Genomic DNA, 15,858 nt, shown 5'->3' on the forward strand with positions numbered 1-15,858 from the left:
AGCAGCTTGTGCCTGCTGCAGCAAGCAAGGAACGTGGCAGCCTCACTCCCAAACTCTAAAGGGCTGTTCACCTGCATTAAGTGACTCCGTGTTTGCAGAACTGCAGCTCGATTCAGAATGAAGAAAACCCAAAGAGATACAGCACTTAGGTAGCAATTAGGTGCAATATTCAATGATTTAGCTGAGGCACATATTAGCTGGTGCTCTTCACCATGGGACTTCATTTTTGGTAAGTCACCAAGGTCCTGCAGCTGTTTGGCACCAAGGCACCCTTGCTGTGATCTTCTTGATCCCTGGCAGTGTCTCTTGGAGAGAGAGAAGTGCAAGAGGACTATGCCATGCCTGGAAGCAAGGTGGGCAGCCAAACGTGCCTGCAGTTTGCAGCTGCCATCACCAGCCCCACCACAAAGCCACTGTTAATTGTTATGCTTGGCACCTCCTGACAGCCTGGCTACATCTGGCTGGCCGCCTGCCAAGCGTGAGTGGATGTGTCATTCTGGGGAGACATGTTTCCTAATGGTCTTATGCGGAGCTTTAAGTGGGCTGGGGACCTGAGGCTCTCCAAGCAGGAGAAGCGCTCTTCTGTAATTAGATCAATTTCTCGAGCCAGAGCACTGGAGCAGGGCTGTGATTCCTGGAGAAATAGATGGCCCAAACCGGCTGCAGACTTTGCAGGATCCCTCACACAGGAAAGCTGGGAATCAGGCTGTAGTGCTGAGCCTTTTGCCACAGCCTCTCCCACACTTCACTACCAGATGGACACATGGTGGTTTTGTTGTCCTCAGGGTAGTCAAACCTGGTGACAGAAATCAAAACATATGGTGAACATGGCAGTGCTGGGTTGATGGTTGGACTTGATCTTGGAGGTATTTTCCAGCCTAAACAATTCTATGACTCTGTGACAGGGGAGAGATGTGAGGTCCAAGGGTTAGTAAGGTTCTGCATCCACTGGGCAAGCCAGTTTGGTGCCCAGTAGCATAGAAATGAGAGTAGTTTCCAGAACAAGAGCAGTCACAGCTAGTGGAGATAAAGGGATGAGAGAAGATTATGTTGTGACAAACTTTGCTTGAGAGGTGGCTGGTGTTTATTGAACCACAGGTGGGTGGCAGCTACGACAGGAAATTTCAGCAGAGGATATCAGTACCTCTGTTTCTGAAAAAGAGAATGAAAATTGACAAGGCTATAAATACAGCTATGCGAAAGCGCACTGCCTGGAGGGCATGGGCTGCGATGATAAATGACTGCTGAGTGCTATTTAGGGCACAGAGGCCTAAGAAAGTGCCAGTGAACTAAATATCCAGTCAAGCCTTGGCATCTTCACTAATGAGTTCAAAGGAGGATGACAAAGGGAGCTTCTCCAGGCTCCCAATTTATTCGGTACTGATGAAGTCCCTGTGGTGGAAAATAGCTCTGAGAGGCATGAACTGCAGCAGTGTTGCTGCAGAAACACTCCCAGGCAGCAATGCTGGGGTTGTGACGGCCTCATTAGAAAGCATGCTCACCAAACCGTGTTAAGCAGATCATCGGGCATGGGCACGTAGCAGGGAGGTAGCACAAAAGGTGGCCTCTGGCATGTGGACTTGGTGGGGAAAACCTACTGACACATTAGGAAAATATAATGAGCATTGAAACCAAAAGGGTTTGGTGTGACACATCACATCGGACAACCTCCGGAGAGAAAGCCCTGCGGAGCTGGGATGGCAAAGCATCCTGATCTGCTGATTTCTCCATGCCCACTTCAGTGCCTCCATTTGTTTTTGCTTGCATGATGGAAAAAACCAAGTCACACAAGGGTTTTCAAATCACAATAATCCCTTGGCTGAACACCAATAAAATTCTGACGTTTTATTTCTGCCTGTTATGTAAACACATTTCAAAGGGTTTCAGCAGCAGAGGAGAAGGAATCTCTAATCTGAGCCAGCTCCTGTGAGCTGGGAGCAGTGGCCATGCTCCCTGGACACCAGCTATTCTATAGGAAGGTGTCGCTCCTGATCTATGGGGAAGAAGGGAAGGAAGTGGCTCCAGAGTTTGATGTTTGAACTTGCCTTGGACTGCTGACATGGTAGCTCTATTGCTGGTGGGCTGAACTCCGCAGTGTCCCCATCCTCCAGCCTAGCCCCAGGCTGCCCTTCAACTCTTTTGGAGGAGCCAGAGAAAATCAGGTCGAGGACCACATCTGGGTTAAAAAATTACACAGGGGGAAAAAGAAATTTAAAAAAAACCTTTTTATTCAGCCAGATCAGTTCCCCTGCTGGGTTTGGCGAATGGACTCACGTACAGCTGAGCTGCTTTCAGCACTCGGTTTTGGAGTCATTCCCACTGTGGGGATTGTGCTGTGGATGGCAATTGCAAAAGTGCGCAGGGCCTGGGAAACACCAGCAAGATGCAGCAAACTCCACTCAGCCTTGCTGAGCTGGTACTTCACAGGGACTACTCACAATGAGGGAGCAGAACGAGGTACACATCTCTGAGGACTGGGGAAACTGGAGAGGAGCCAGCACAGGTAGTGGCAGGGTGATCATCTGGGCAAAACTGGGTTTTGTTACCCTGAGGGTAGGAAAGGGCTGAAGAGTGGAGGGTAGAGAGGGATAGTGCTGGCATAGAAAGCTGAGGAGGGACTGAGTGACTGTGCCGTGCTGCTTGTCCTGGTCCTTGCCACTTGTAGTGTTGGCCAAGGTGCCCTGACCTTCCTCTCATGAAACAGCTCCCAGAGCTGGTTCTTGCCAACAGTCAGGGAGGGCTGCAACATGCTGGCACAGACTTGGGAGGCTGAGGACTATAAAGTGGATTTAGTCCCCTCCTAATGGCTGAGATCTGAGACAAGATTTACAAACCACCCCATCAGTGGCAAAACCCCCACAGAGCTTCCACAGAGCTAAGGACAGGGCTCCCCGGTCTTCTGAACTCAGCTCCCATTTGCTGGCAGTGTCTGCGGAGATGTACAGCGATGTCTTGCTCATGCCCAGCTCCCTCGCTCTCCTCTCGAATCCCCAAATACCTCTAGTTTATCACTCCAGCAGAAGAGGCATTCCCACAGGGGAGCAGGTGCCGTCGTTGGCTAACTGAGATATGTCACAGAGTCACTCTTACTCTCCCTTGTTCTGGCTACACTGAGCGCACAGACTGGTTGGAAATGAGAGACACCAGGGGAGATCAGCCCCCTGGGGACTGCATCCTCTCCCCCCCCCCCCCCCCCAGCTCCCAGGGAGGATCCACAGCAGGGATAGAGTCAATTCTCCATTATCTACAGCACAGGGAAGGCAGCTGGGGCTCATGAGGAGCTGGCAGGAAGATGGAGGAGCTGAAGGGATACAGCAGAGTTTGCACAGTATTTACTCAACTTGTCTAAAACATGAGGCCAAACCATTCCTTTATGGCCTGGCTGAAGTGTAGCATTTTGATCATGGTAACTGTTGCTAGAGGGAGACCAGACAACCTCAGAAAGGCACCAGGACAAACCTCCTGCAGTTCCTCCTACACTGGTGCAAAAAGCCAGCACAGCCTTGCAGGAGCAGCACTTCTGCACACAAAAGTGTGGCGCAAAAGCACAAGGACGCAAATGTCAGCAAAAGGAAACCATGCTTGGAGAACTGCTCTAGGCTACTTTGAAGGAGCCTGAGCCTTTGTGCGTGTCCTGCCCTGAAACTCCACAGCTTGTTCCTAAATACCTGTGATGTGCTATGCCTGGCCACTGCACTGAGCAGATTACCTGAAGGCAGGAGAGGGTGATGAGTATAAGGCGGTATGTGGATGGAACGAAGTAGTCAAAAAACACTGCCATGACCAAAACCAGTAACACAGATCTTGCTAATTTAACTAAGCCCCTACATTAATACACTGATCCATCATGCCTTGATTTAGAGATTGGCTAAAAGATGTTTGTTTTAGATGACACATAGGGAAACTCTTGTGCTTCTGAGGAAGCTCTGCTGTGTATCATGCCCAGGTGTTCAAACACGTGAATTAGATTGCTTAATATTCTTGTGTTTGGCAAAAATAATACCAGCTTCTTTTCACTTGTGTTCTGTTCCTCCAGCCTCTGAAGTGCTTCAGGTGGCTTATCCAAATGATTCTTTGCAATGTCCAGGGCCCAGAGCTCCCAGGAAAATGAAACAGGCTCAGCAGAGGGGATGCAGCCAACAGATGTCATCTCCTCACCCTTCTCCCTACCTCATCAATTTCCCCCATCCCACTGACACTTAATGCGACTTCACCAGGCCTGAGCTTGTTCTGTCCTCAAGGCATCTTGTGGTACTTGGGACACATACATGTTCTTCCCACCCTCCAGCTCCCAAGGCCCATCTAAAGGGCTGAGGAGGGGAGCTGCAACTGCCACCAGCAGTAGCTCCCACAGCAGCTACTTGGCCCTGGGTGGGCAAGAGCTTCCTCTCAGCACCAGCACATCTACTCAGCCTTGGCTGTGAGCAACAAGCTTCCTGTGAGCAATCTGGCAGCCCTGGGGAACTCAAACTAAACTGAACCACAGAACATCACTCTGCATCCCCACCAGCTGCAAGGGCTGGGGAAGATCTCTTTAAAGAGAGTCTGCTGATCCCTCCCTCAGTCTGGAGGAAAGCTCCACCAACATCTAAAAGCTGCCTGCTTTCACGTGCAGGGATTGTTCACTACAGGAAAAACAGGTTTAAATAAGTAAAAAGAAAAATAAAAGAGCACTTGAAAGGGAAATAGCTCTGCAAATTGAGACCCAAAGAATCCCAGAGGTATTTGATGTTTGAACGGCTGAATGAGATGCCATTCTGCAAGGCGAAGCATTCAGACTCATTTATTTATTTAAATTGGCATGGAGATGCTGCTCAAATTTGCTGCCTGCAGCCATCCATCAGCCAGGATCCAGCAGGCTGACAGAAGCACCTCAGGCACAGGGAGATTCAGAGCCCCCCTCTCTCACTCCCTTCCTCAGGAGGGATTTCTTTTGTGAGGTGGACATGGCAGCAAAGATAAGTGAAGCAGGGGCAGCTTACCCTCCAGACCCCAGGAATGCACTGCCCTCCACTCCAGCCATGGTTTCCCAAGTCAGATGCAATTGCATGTGTGGTTCTTGGGAGACCCATGGGGATGGCGCCATCCTTGGCTCCCCCGAGGCTGTGACACTTCTGATATCACATCAGATGCTGTTGAAACAGCCCAACAGCAAGGACAGCAATAAATCTCAGAGTGGATTGGCCCATGGCCAACAGTGTGTAAGCAGAGCACGGAAACCCAGCTCTGGGGCACCTGTGAGATGAGGCAGTCAGTGGCAAGTTGCTCCAAATTAATTTGGGAGTGGGACCTAGCAAAAGGCAGGAGCAGCCTGTCAAACCAGTCCTTAGAGGTATTATTACAGTGCCAGGAACACCTGTACCTGCCCAGACAAGTCAGCAGGCTCCAGGGTGGGATGCAGACCCCATGCAGCGATGCAAAACTCAGGCTGATGGTCCAAACATGCTGCGGTCTACTTAGAGGGAGTGCCCACAACTTGTATTACTGCTTTTTCGACCCTGTGGTAAGCAGGAACAGAGAAGTTTTGGCCATGGTGTGGGAGAAGAGCCAAGGGAAGAAGTCAGTAACTCTTCAGAGCAGTCTTGTTGCCCAAGTGCAAGGCCCCTCACAAGGCAGGAGGACTCCCAACACCAACCCACAGATGGAAAAGGCGTTGATTTTGAGGGGTGGGTCCTCCAAATACAGGACCCACTTTGGAGGTACCTTCTAGCCTCTCTCCTGCTGCGTGGTCCAAACAGAACTACTGCAGTTGGTGAGGACAAATGGCTGTCAGGGTAGGAAGTAGCAAGAAATGGCAATCTAGTGCATGAGGTTTGACAAGTCCACATAGGACCAGACCAACTCATTTTTGGCCACCAGCCTCTTCCTGGCCTCTCATGGCTCAGGATGTATAGAACACCTCAAGGGTTACTGCAGCCTGTCAGGAATGACCCTCAAAAAATCAGGCAGCTTGGAAAAGAGGAATTTTGTTTCCCATTACCAGCAGGAGCTGAGCTCAGCTGCAGTCAGAGGAGAGGTTTGTTGGTTGAAGCTGGAAATAAAGGTGAGCTAAACCAAATCCAGGCTTTGTTTAACTGTGTTACATTCCTCTTTTAGGGCTCTGGTGACATTATATGTTGTTTTCCGGACTAGTGCCAGACATTTTCTGCAGGCATGTTCCCAACAGTTTTCCAGATGAAGAGTTGTGATAAAAACCTGACCTATTATGTTGTAGGGCACTTCCTCTTCACCCTCACATATTCCAGGAATGGGATTTATTTGGGATATTTACAGCTGTGAAGGAATGGCACCTAGGTAAAATACCTCATGAATCTAAAAAGGAAACTCCCACAATTGAAATGCAGCTAAAGAAAACATGTGAAACCCGAGATATAGAAGAAATCCCAGCTTGAATCATCTGGTTCCAAGACCTACGTGGAGCCCATTGAGCTTGACCTAATATCTATTCACAACATGCAAGAAGCAAAGACAAATAGGGATGGCCTAGAGCTAAAGTTACATGGCACTGCATCCAGAGATGACACCAGCCCCCTCTTCTGCTCTGACACTGGTCAGGACACTGACCCTGCTCCCCCTGTACATGCCTCTCTGGTGCTGGCACCATGCTGTCCTCACACCTCAAAGCCCTTCTCCAGGCAGAGCAGGAACACCACAAATGGAAGCACACAGCCTTCTACAAACTCAGGAGCTTTTTGGTGACAAGACCTCGGGCTTGAAAAATGCCTCGGTGTACTCCGGGCCCTGTGGCAGCCCAGCAGTGCCAGTGTGTGATGCACTCAGACGGCAAGAGGTTGGGTGAAGTACTTTCTGTTGTCCTGACCCCCAGCTCACCCCCAGCAGAGAGCTGTCTGACTGACAGAAGGTGACATGGGAGTTCTAAGCCAGGTATTTCTTCCTCAGGAACTTATCTGAGGGGTACATGCAGCAGCCTCTTTCGCATTCCTTCCATGGAGGTGCCCCAACCACGGCAGTTGTGACACCACATCCAGGAGGCGAGACGAAGCCAGCTCTGTCTAGCACTTTGGAGCATGCAAACCTACCAAAGCCTCCTTTGCAGCCCTAACTGACCCACAGGGATCAGCTGGCAGCTGCACCCTGACATAAAGCCACTGCTTTCTCCCCTGGCCAGAACAGCATTGAAGCAGGCCAACGACCACACGTGAAGCTCTGCTTGCACTGGCACAGGCAGCATGAGCTGGGCAAGCAAAGGCTGGCCAGGAAACGGTTGTGGTTAACCTGAGCCACTTTGGCAAAACAGGTCACTGGCTGACCCAGTAATTTTGAAAGCGCCCGGGAGGAGGCCAAGCCTTCTCCTGAGGAGGCTGCTGGTGATAGAAAGTTGGGTTCAATTACCTTTTAACCCTGCTCAGCTGAAAGCAGCTCAGATGCAATCAGATCTTTCAGTGTCATTTCCTTTCCAGGTCTCATTTTGCTTTCTGGATTTTGTGTGTCTGGGCCGTTGGGAATCTGCCCTGGCTTGGAAGATGAGCAGGACTCCATTGAGGGCTCTATGGGGCTGCAAGCCCCTGTGCAGGCAGGGACTGTGGGTCTCTGTGAGAGCATGCCAGGCCAGGCAGAGCGTGCAGCTCGCGGCTGTACAGCCACATTAGCCCTGCAATAAACTATCACCTTGAGCAGGGTTTAATGATTCAGGCAGATTAATGAGCCTGGGAGAGCCAATCCGGTGCATGCCTCATACGTGTGGTTCACTCAGTGCAGCCCACGAGAGCACCACGCAGCCAAAGCCAATGCAGCCAAAATTTGCTAGCTAAGAGACTGCAGGGTCAGAGTAGTCCTGCTGATGGTGGCTCTGTTGGCTTTCCTGCCTGTGCCTGCCACCCCTCCCAAGACAGTTTAAATGGTTCTCTCTGGGATGCTTTGATTAGCCTCTGTATCTCACAAGTACTTCAGGAAAGAGCAATAAAATGGGATGTAGATAGGACAGGCACACAAGGGGAGGGCAAACGGCCCATGTGTTGTAGTTGCTAGTTCCAGACATAGACAACGGTCCCCTCCTTGGGGGTCCCCTTTGAAGGGAAAGGCAGCTGTTGGATTTCCAGGATGTCACTCTGCTCTGTGTCCCCATCTTTGCCAAGGGTGAAGGAGCTGTGGGTCAATATGACCGAGGTGCAAGCAGGGGTGAGGCAAGAAGCCTGCTAGTACAGTGTGGGGCAGGCTGAGATCTCCCTCATTTCCTGATTGTTGCCCCACCATGGGGTTGCCTTGGCTGCTCACTACTTATAAGGGATATCTTATGGGTGCTATAAGCACCCGGTACCTGCATCCATCTCCCCTCTACCCGTGGTGAAGGAGCAGTACCTTCGAGACAGCCCCACCCAACACTGATAACTCCTCTTCACAACCCCTTATCAATACATGCAGCTGGCACTGGTTGCAATAAAATTGGTTTCAAGCCTGTTTTCTTTACAGTTACCTGTCTGGACATGCTTGAATCAGTCACAGAGGCCAGGAAAATCAATCTGGCCCCAGTCAAAACTGATCCAGGCTGTAGCAGTTTAACTCATTTGGCTGCAAGTCCCATGGTGCCTTTGCTGTGTTGGAGGTTGGATGGGGGAAGGTGAGGGGAGCAGCAGCTGTTGTGCTCCCAGGGGAGGTCAGCTGCTATGTGAGCCAGCCTCACCTGGCATGGGGCTGTGCTTATCAGGGGCTGTGCTTATCAGGGGCTGCAGGACTTCTGGCCCTACCTTCACCCCCTTCCCAAATCCACTTGCCATGTCTCTGCATGTCTGGGTGGCTTAAAGTCCAGCCTGTGGCTTTTTTGATAGACCTGTTCACAACAAGACAAGAAAAGGTGCTGAAAAAGATGCCAAATCAAGGAAGCCTCAGATCAGCAGGAGGCAGAAGGGATGGCTAGACTGGCACCTCACCTGAGACCTTCAAGGCAAAGATGTGCTTTCAGGGAGGCTGTGGTGGAAATCACACCATGGGGAATATTTCAAAGCTAACTCCAGAAAACACTGTTCCAGGAGCAATTCTGCAAGTGTATCATGATGGCTATGGTTCAGTGTGTTTCTCCTGTCTCTGATTTATGGGAGGAAAAGTCACAATTCAGAGGTGCTGGGGCCACCCCCAAGCAACAGGAAGCCAGAGAAAATCCACAGGTTGAGGTGAGCTCGCTTAGTCCTGGCCAACAGCCCCAACTCCCACAGAAAAGGCCCAGTGAGCATCCCTTCCTGCGTGCCCCAAGGTAAATCTCTCCCCCTGCTGGTGAACACTTTAGACCCACACAGCATGCATAGAAGAGTTAAGTGCTGCTTCACCATGCCACAGGGAGCTTCCTGTGGTTTCTCTCACTGTTTTCCATCCATGTCTTCATGACTATCTCACTTGTGCAACCTGAGCAGTTTTTGGCATCCCTCTGGCTGCAAGCTGAGCACAACCACTCTAACAGTGGCTTTGCAGCCAAACAGTTGAGCTGCAGGTACAGATGAGAGTTCTGCTATGGCTCAGGCTTCACATCATGGGGAGGATGTAGGCTCTGGGATTTGGCCGTGTCCAATCTGACAGCACCTTCACGCATTTCCCCAAGTTTCCTCCTTCAGTCCCAGAAGGTACTGACTGCATTTATCACCAAGATCAGCACCAGGCTCTGGGTCAGAGGCACATGCCACTACAGTGCTGTGGCACCAGGGCTTTCCTCCTCTGTGGGCACTGGAAATGGGCAGCATCAGACACACCAGGGGGCACTCCAGAACCTGATGGAGGTGAAGATTCATCTGGAATGAATGCAAACAGTAAAGTAAAATTCCTCCAGATTACGGCTACCAGACAAAAAATACCCCAGCATGCTATTTTCCTTCCTGCCCATGCTGGTAAAGTGACTCTGACACACATCTCAGTATGCCCAAGCACATGGCTGGTGCTGCAGTGGATGGGCTGTTAAAAGAAAGCATTTCTCAACATATCCCTGTCTTGGCTGTTCTTACTGCCTGGGACAATGCTGGGAGAGAATATGCCTAGAGATACCATGATCAGTGAGTAACTTGACATGTAGGTGCTGGAATTCAGGCCTGGAAGAAGCCCTGCGGTGAGGATTAAGGACAGCAAGGCTGAAGAGAGCACGCAATGGTCTTGTCTTCCCCCTCAGCACCTCCATGGGACCAAGACTTCCTTTTCTGATGGCACAGCTCCATTTTAGAGGACTTGGAAACTATATCCAAGTGGCAAATGACAAAACTCCTTCTGCCCCTGTCTTCCCCATGGTACTTTTCAGCTCTCCTTTGGGAGCTCCCAGCAGGCCAGAACTGTAGCAAGGGGGGATAAGAGGAGCACACGAGATGGGGAGGCAGCAGGCCCAGGGAAGCACAGAGATGGGTCAGTTTAACCTGAGCCTGGTTTAGTGAGGAGAAACACAAAGTAAGTGTCTGCAAAATTGTGAACTGGGGACTGGAGAGGAGTTACAAATAATAGCAGCAGGTGCTATGTGTGGAGAGAGAAGTGCAGTTCACTTTTCTCCAGTTTTTTTTTTTTTTTCCCCTCATGTTGTGATAATTATGTTTGCAGAAGCAAATTAACACTCAAGTGTGAAGAGCAAAACTCAGCCTCGTGAAGGAGGGAAACAGAAAACTGCTTCCCTCCAAGAGGTCATCTGCCTCTCTTTGACTGCAGCAACAGCTCTGTGTACCCCCAAGGCTCCCAGCTATTCCTTTGGGCTACACACAGCTTCCAACCTTGTTCACAGAATCCTTCCACCCCCTGTTGCTGCATCATTCACAGAGATGTGTTCCTTTTGACTTCACCTTCACCTTTGCTTTGTCCAGTTCTGCACACTTGGAAAAAAAAATCCTCTGGCCTATCTGGTTTCCAAAGCCAAATAGTGATAACCTGTTGGCTCATGTGTCCATCACTGGGAGAACTGGCAGTTACTGATCTCCTGCACTCGGGAAAAAGCTCAAGCAGTGAAAAGAGCTAGACAACATTCTCCTTTTCTGTTTGTTGTTACTCCTGAGGGGAAGACAATAGAAAACACCCAGCTAGGCAGCATTTCTTCCACAAGAAGGGTTTGCTGTCATACTCAGAGCAGGTGATTCAGAAAAGGAGCATGTAGTGACATCAGGATTCTCAGTGCCCTGAGCTGCTTATATTCGATTGCTGTTAAAAACCTCCTCTGCCTTGCAGCAGAGATACCTCTGAAGCCATTTTCTTTTCCTGTTTTTTACAGTGGAGCTTTTTATTACACTTATGTTGAAATATATTCAGTTGCTGCCAAACCAAATTTTTGCTTCACATTTCCAACAAGCCACCACTGATTTGGTATTACTTACATTTCCGTTGTTCTTAGAGGTAGTGGTGGAAGCTCTGATACATCAAGTGGTCTGAAACTCTACCACAAAATATAGCTCCATGATAAGGAGTTTGCAGGCTGGAGAGGCATTAGCACATGTGGTGTGAACTGGGCCTGTCAGGATGCTGGTGGCAGCAAACACTTTTTGTCTCCATGCCCACTGTCCTCCTTTGCCCTCCCAGCTGCAGAAAGACTGGATTTTTCATGCTACCCAGAACTGTTCTATAGTAGGAGATGAGGATGAAACTCAATTTCTTTGCCTTTAAGATTGCAAACTGAAAAATAGCCAAATGCTATTTGCATCTCAGCAGATAATCCAAGGAGCAGGGCTGCCAGAAACCCCTATATGAGAGAAAACAGTCCTTATCTGGCAAAGTTTTATGTTACTTAACGCTAGTGCAAGTTTAAAGGCATTTGTTTGTTTCTGTTGCACACAAGGCATCTTTTCTGGGCGGATCCTGCTATTAGGGTTAGTCCCTGAGTATTTGTACCAGCACTTGTTCATCTTCCCACTTGCCCAACTACAGCCTGATTGCTGGAAATGGTGATTGCCAGTGACTGTTATTTTCTTTGGTTACAAGGCCTCAGAGCACTCAAGGAGGAGATAAATATCGTTGTCTCATGCCGTTTGCATTGTGACTGATAGAAATGTCACTTTGTTGTTTCTCTCCCTGCCACCAGCAGCGCAAAGTGAACAAGGGCATTGGATTTCAAGACTGGTTGGCTCAAAGGAGGACTTTGTTTGCAGAGTCTAGCTCCCAAGGGCATTAAAAGGACTCTAATTCCAGAGGAGGGGGAAAGACATGACCTTTTGGTGATCTTCTGGAGAAAGGGCGACAGTGAAAGTTTGGCTCTGCCACCGTTAACTCTGCTCTGTAACTCAGTGCGAAGGAGTTAACCAAATGTCAGTGACTTGCACACAGAGAGGCCAAGAATCACTCATTAGCATTAACCACAGGGTGAAGAAAAGTTACCTAATAGCAACTGAGCACATCCCCTTGGGTGCAAAGGTTCACCCAGAAGTGATGGAGAAGGGCCTTTCCATCCCCTGCCTTTGGCTGGCAGGCTGGAGCTACCAGCTCTGCTGGGTTTGTAAAGCCCAGCATCCTGCCTGGAGGTTCTTGCCCACACCAGCCGCTTTTGGCACTGCCTAAGATGAAGAAAATAGGGCATGTCACAGATCAAGGCTACCAAAATATAAAAAAAAAACCCCAAAATAAAAACATATAGAACAATATTTTGCTTCAAAGCCTTCTACCTGACAAGGCAGAAGCATGGAGTGGGGAGGTGCAAATCGTCACAGGACTGAGAGCACCCCCTTGGCTTCGGCTGCAAACACAAATGTGTCTCAGTAAGTAAACAGGCTCAGCTGTGGCTTGCTGCTTCCATCAGAATTCATTTGCATGCAGACCTTTGGATTTTTAGACCATTTAAGGTTAACTCATTGCATATGTTAATAGGCTGTTTTCCCTGGAAGAGCGGCCCGCGGGGGTTAGGGAGTGTGGAGAGCCGAAGTTGCTCTGCTAGCTGGAGGATGATCATCTCTGCTGCATTCATGCCTGGGGTTGTTGCATGCCCAGGACATCCCTCAGTGTGCTCAGCTACTTCCTGGTCTTACCAGCCCCACACATCGACCTGAGCTCAATCCCTCTCTCTTGTCCTGGAGAGGGGCTGGAAGCATCACATGCCATGCCAGAAGTGGTGTTTGGATGCCAGGCAGCCCACAGGAACACATGAGCATTCTCTTCCTTCCTCTCTTCCCTCCCCTCTTTTGGCTCATCATGAAGCTCATCTGAATTGTTTTGCTGTAAAATCCCTTCCTTGCTGCTGGGTTGAAATTGGCCAGTGGATTCAAACTGTATTGTGGGCGGCTGATAGACAGGCATATAGACAACATGATTGTGAGAGCTTCATTTCTGTAAGGAATCAGGCTAAAAATGACTCCTTATCCCAAGGGAGCTTGTCCAGCATGCCTCAAACTGAAGTACGTAAAACAGAGCAAAAATGCTCCACAGACAGCAATGGTTACGGTGCTAATTCAAGATTTGCAGTCAATTTTCTACCTTACCACAACCTCTCTGTTTGGCCTCCACCAAATCATATAACTTTTCTAATCCTCAGTTTCCTCTATGTAAAACAGTGTCAAAGGTTTGGGGTTTTACCTTTAGAAGGGATGATGACTGAGTAAATTAGAAATCATGAGGTGCTTGGATACTGCATCTAAGACTACAGCCTCACTCTGGTGCCATCAAAGCACATTATACCATTAGTAAAAATATATAAAACTCCCAACTTCTGTGTCTGGACCCACAAACCCAGACTCACATGGCTTTGGAAACCAGGTTCCGTTTTAGAGGAGGTACAGATGCAGTTGCACGGGTGTGAAGGAGATACCAGCATGCTGTTGCATCTGGCAGTGTACATGCTGAAACAACAGCCTTCTGCATCATTCTGCTTGGCAGTTAGCTCAGGAAAGAAGACCAAAATCTTGTCTTTCCTCACACAAAGATTCAGAGGTGAAGCTAAAATCCCACATTCCCCTTCACATTGTTGCATAGTGTAGCAGAAGGGCAGACACCTCAGGGAGGCTGCAAGAGCCTGTCTCTCTCGTTAGGAGTACTGAACGTGGTAAACACTGTCACAAGACCAAGGAGTTGTGGTATTGCAAATGCCTCTCTGTGCACAGGATGTTATTCTACCTCTAGGTTTGTGGTCTGATGCTCTTGAACATTTGCAATCTCTGGGTGAGCCTGTAAGCCTTCAGTTTTATCATACTAACATGGAAAAATGTTAGCTGTCTTCACATCACTCCAGGGCTTATATTTGAAGCAAAGGGATAATGTTTTATGAGCAAAGGAGGTCTGAAATAGTGATGTTTTCTTCCTGTTAGTGCCAATCATCCCTTCTGTGATAGGTGTTTGCTGGCTGGGGGAAATTAATTGGTGATGGCTGCCCATCCCTAATAGGATTTATACTCCCAGAGCTGAAATCACACACACATGCGAGACTAAGGCCGTCACTTGCCAGCCATCTCAAAAAAACCCAAAAAAACCCCCAAAAAACAAACAAAAACTCCCACCAAAACAAACAAACAAACAAACAACCAAATCCCAGTCATCAACTCAATGCAAGTTGAATCATGGCTGTCAAATTCTTCCTAGGTATGTAGGAGCTGAGGACTCCCTTCAAGACCAGTCCTCTGCCAGGGACCCATGACTATCTTGAAGAGCATAGTCTCAGCAGAGAGCAGCTTCATCCTGGACCCACAGAGATGGAGATGTTGTTGTCTTCCCAGTGTGTTCTCACCAATATGATATTGCTGTCATAGAGGTGGAGCCTTTCAGTATCCTCAAGGACTTGTGTCTGCCACAAAATGACCTCCCTCATGTCATGAGAACTTCCCTTACTGTATCATTGTCTTCCTCCTATGTCCTCATTCCTTTCCCTCAATACTTCTGCAATACTCTAGAGGCACTTCTGAATCCAGCTGACCTCTGGCTGTCTTTACTCATCCTTCTAGCTGAGTTTGCATCGGGGAAAATTCCCCTTCAACTACACTGTCTCTTTGCCTGAGCTCTGACACGTTCTCCATCTTGGCCTTAAAACTCAAAATTAGGGCGGCTCTTTCCCATGGAAACCCTCTCTGGTGCTGGCCAAGCAGCAGATCAAAGCATAGAGCAGACTCTTGTGCATCCCTACCGGGATGCTGCAGTGCTCAGAAGAGACGGCGGCAATTTGACAGAGCCACTTCTCACCTCTTCCCCAGCGAGCTGCCCAGTGTGCCCATATGATAAATGGCAGGTTGGAGAGACGTTGGTACCCAGGCTTTGTTTGTAATGTGCTGCTTTTCCAAATTCCCATTAAAGGTCCAGGAAGGGTGTACTCTAATTCTGCTTCCTTTGACCTTTCGCTTGCTCTTGGCTGCAAGGGGTGAGATCCCATGGTTGTGTTTCAGCATGTTTGTAGTCGTGCCGTTCAGCGAGGGGAGAGGGGGTGGCGTTGTTATGGTTTGGCTTGGCTTTGTTTTCCTTCCCAAAGATGGGCCCAATGTGGAAGAAGGCAGGGAAAAGTTGAATTGAGAAAACGTAGCTTCTGCTGTTAGGGTGCACGACCGGGAGTCAGCAGACGCAGGTTCTATTTCTGGCACCGCAGCAAAACTTCCTGATGTCGCTGGGCAAGGCAGCTCACGCATCCCCACCTCGCCTCGCCTCCCTCCCGCCAAACAGCGAATGCTCCCGCCCTCGCTCGCCCCCCGGGGCGCGGGGAGAGATGCTGAGGGGGCGGCTCTGCCGCGGCGCTGCGGGCGGCACAGCGGCTCTGCCTCGGCTCCGCAGCATCCTCGGGGGGCACCGCCTGGCCCGGCACTCGCTAACACAACCCGCTCGATAACCCACCCCCGGCCCTGCACACCCCACCGGCCCCCCATCGGCGGCGCGCCTTTGTGCGGGAGGCGGGGGGCGACCGGGCCGTGCCCCTGGGGGCGGGCGGCCCGCGGCGGCGGCCCGGGGGGGCGGGCAGGCGCGCCGGGGGAGGAGACAGGCGGTGAGGGCGGC

The sequence above is a fragment of the Chamaea fasciata genome, unplaced genomic scaffold, assembly GCF_029207755.1.
Source record: "Chamaea fasciata isolate MVZ Bird 193981 ecotype frontalis unplaced genomic scaffold, bChaFas1.0.hap1 SCAF_5, whole genome shotgun sequence".
Classification (NCBI taxonomy): Eukaryota; Metazoa; Chordata; class Aves; order Passeriformes; family Sylviidae; genus Chamaea; species Chamaea fasciata.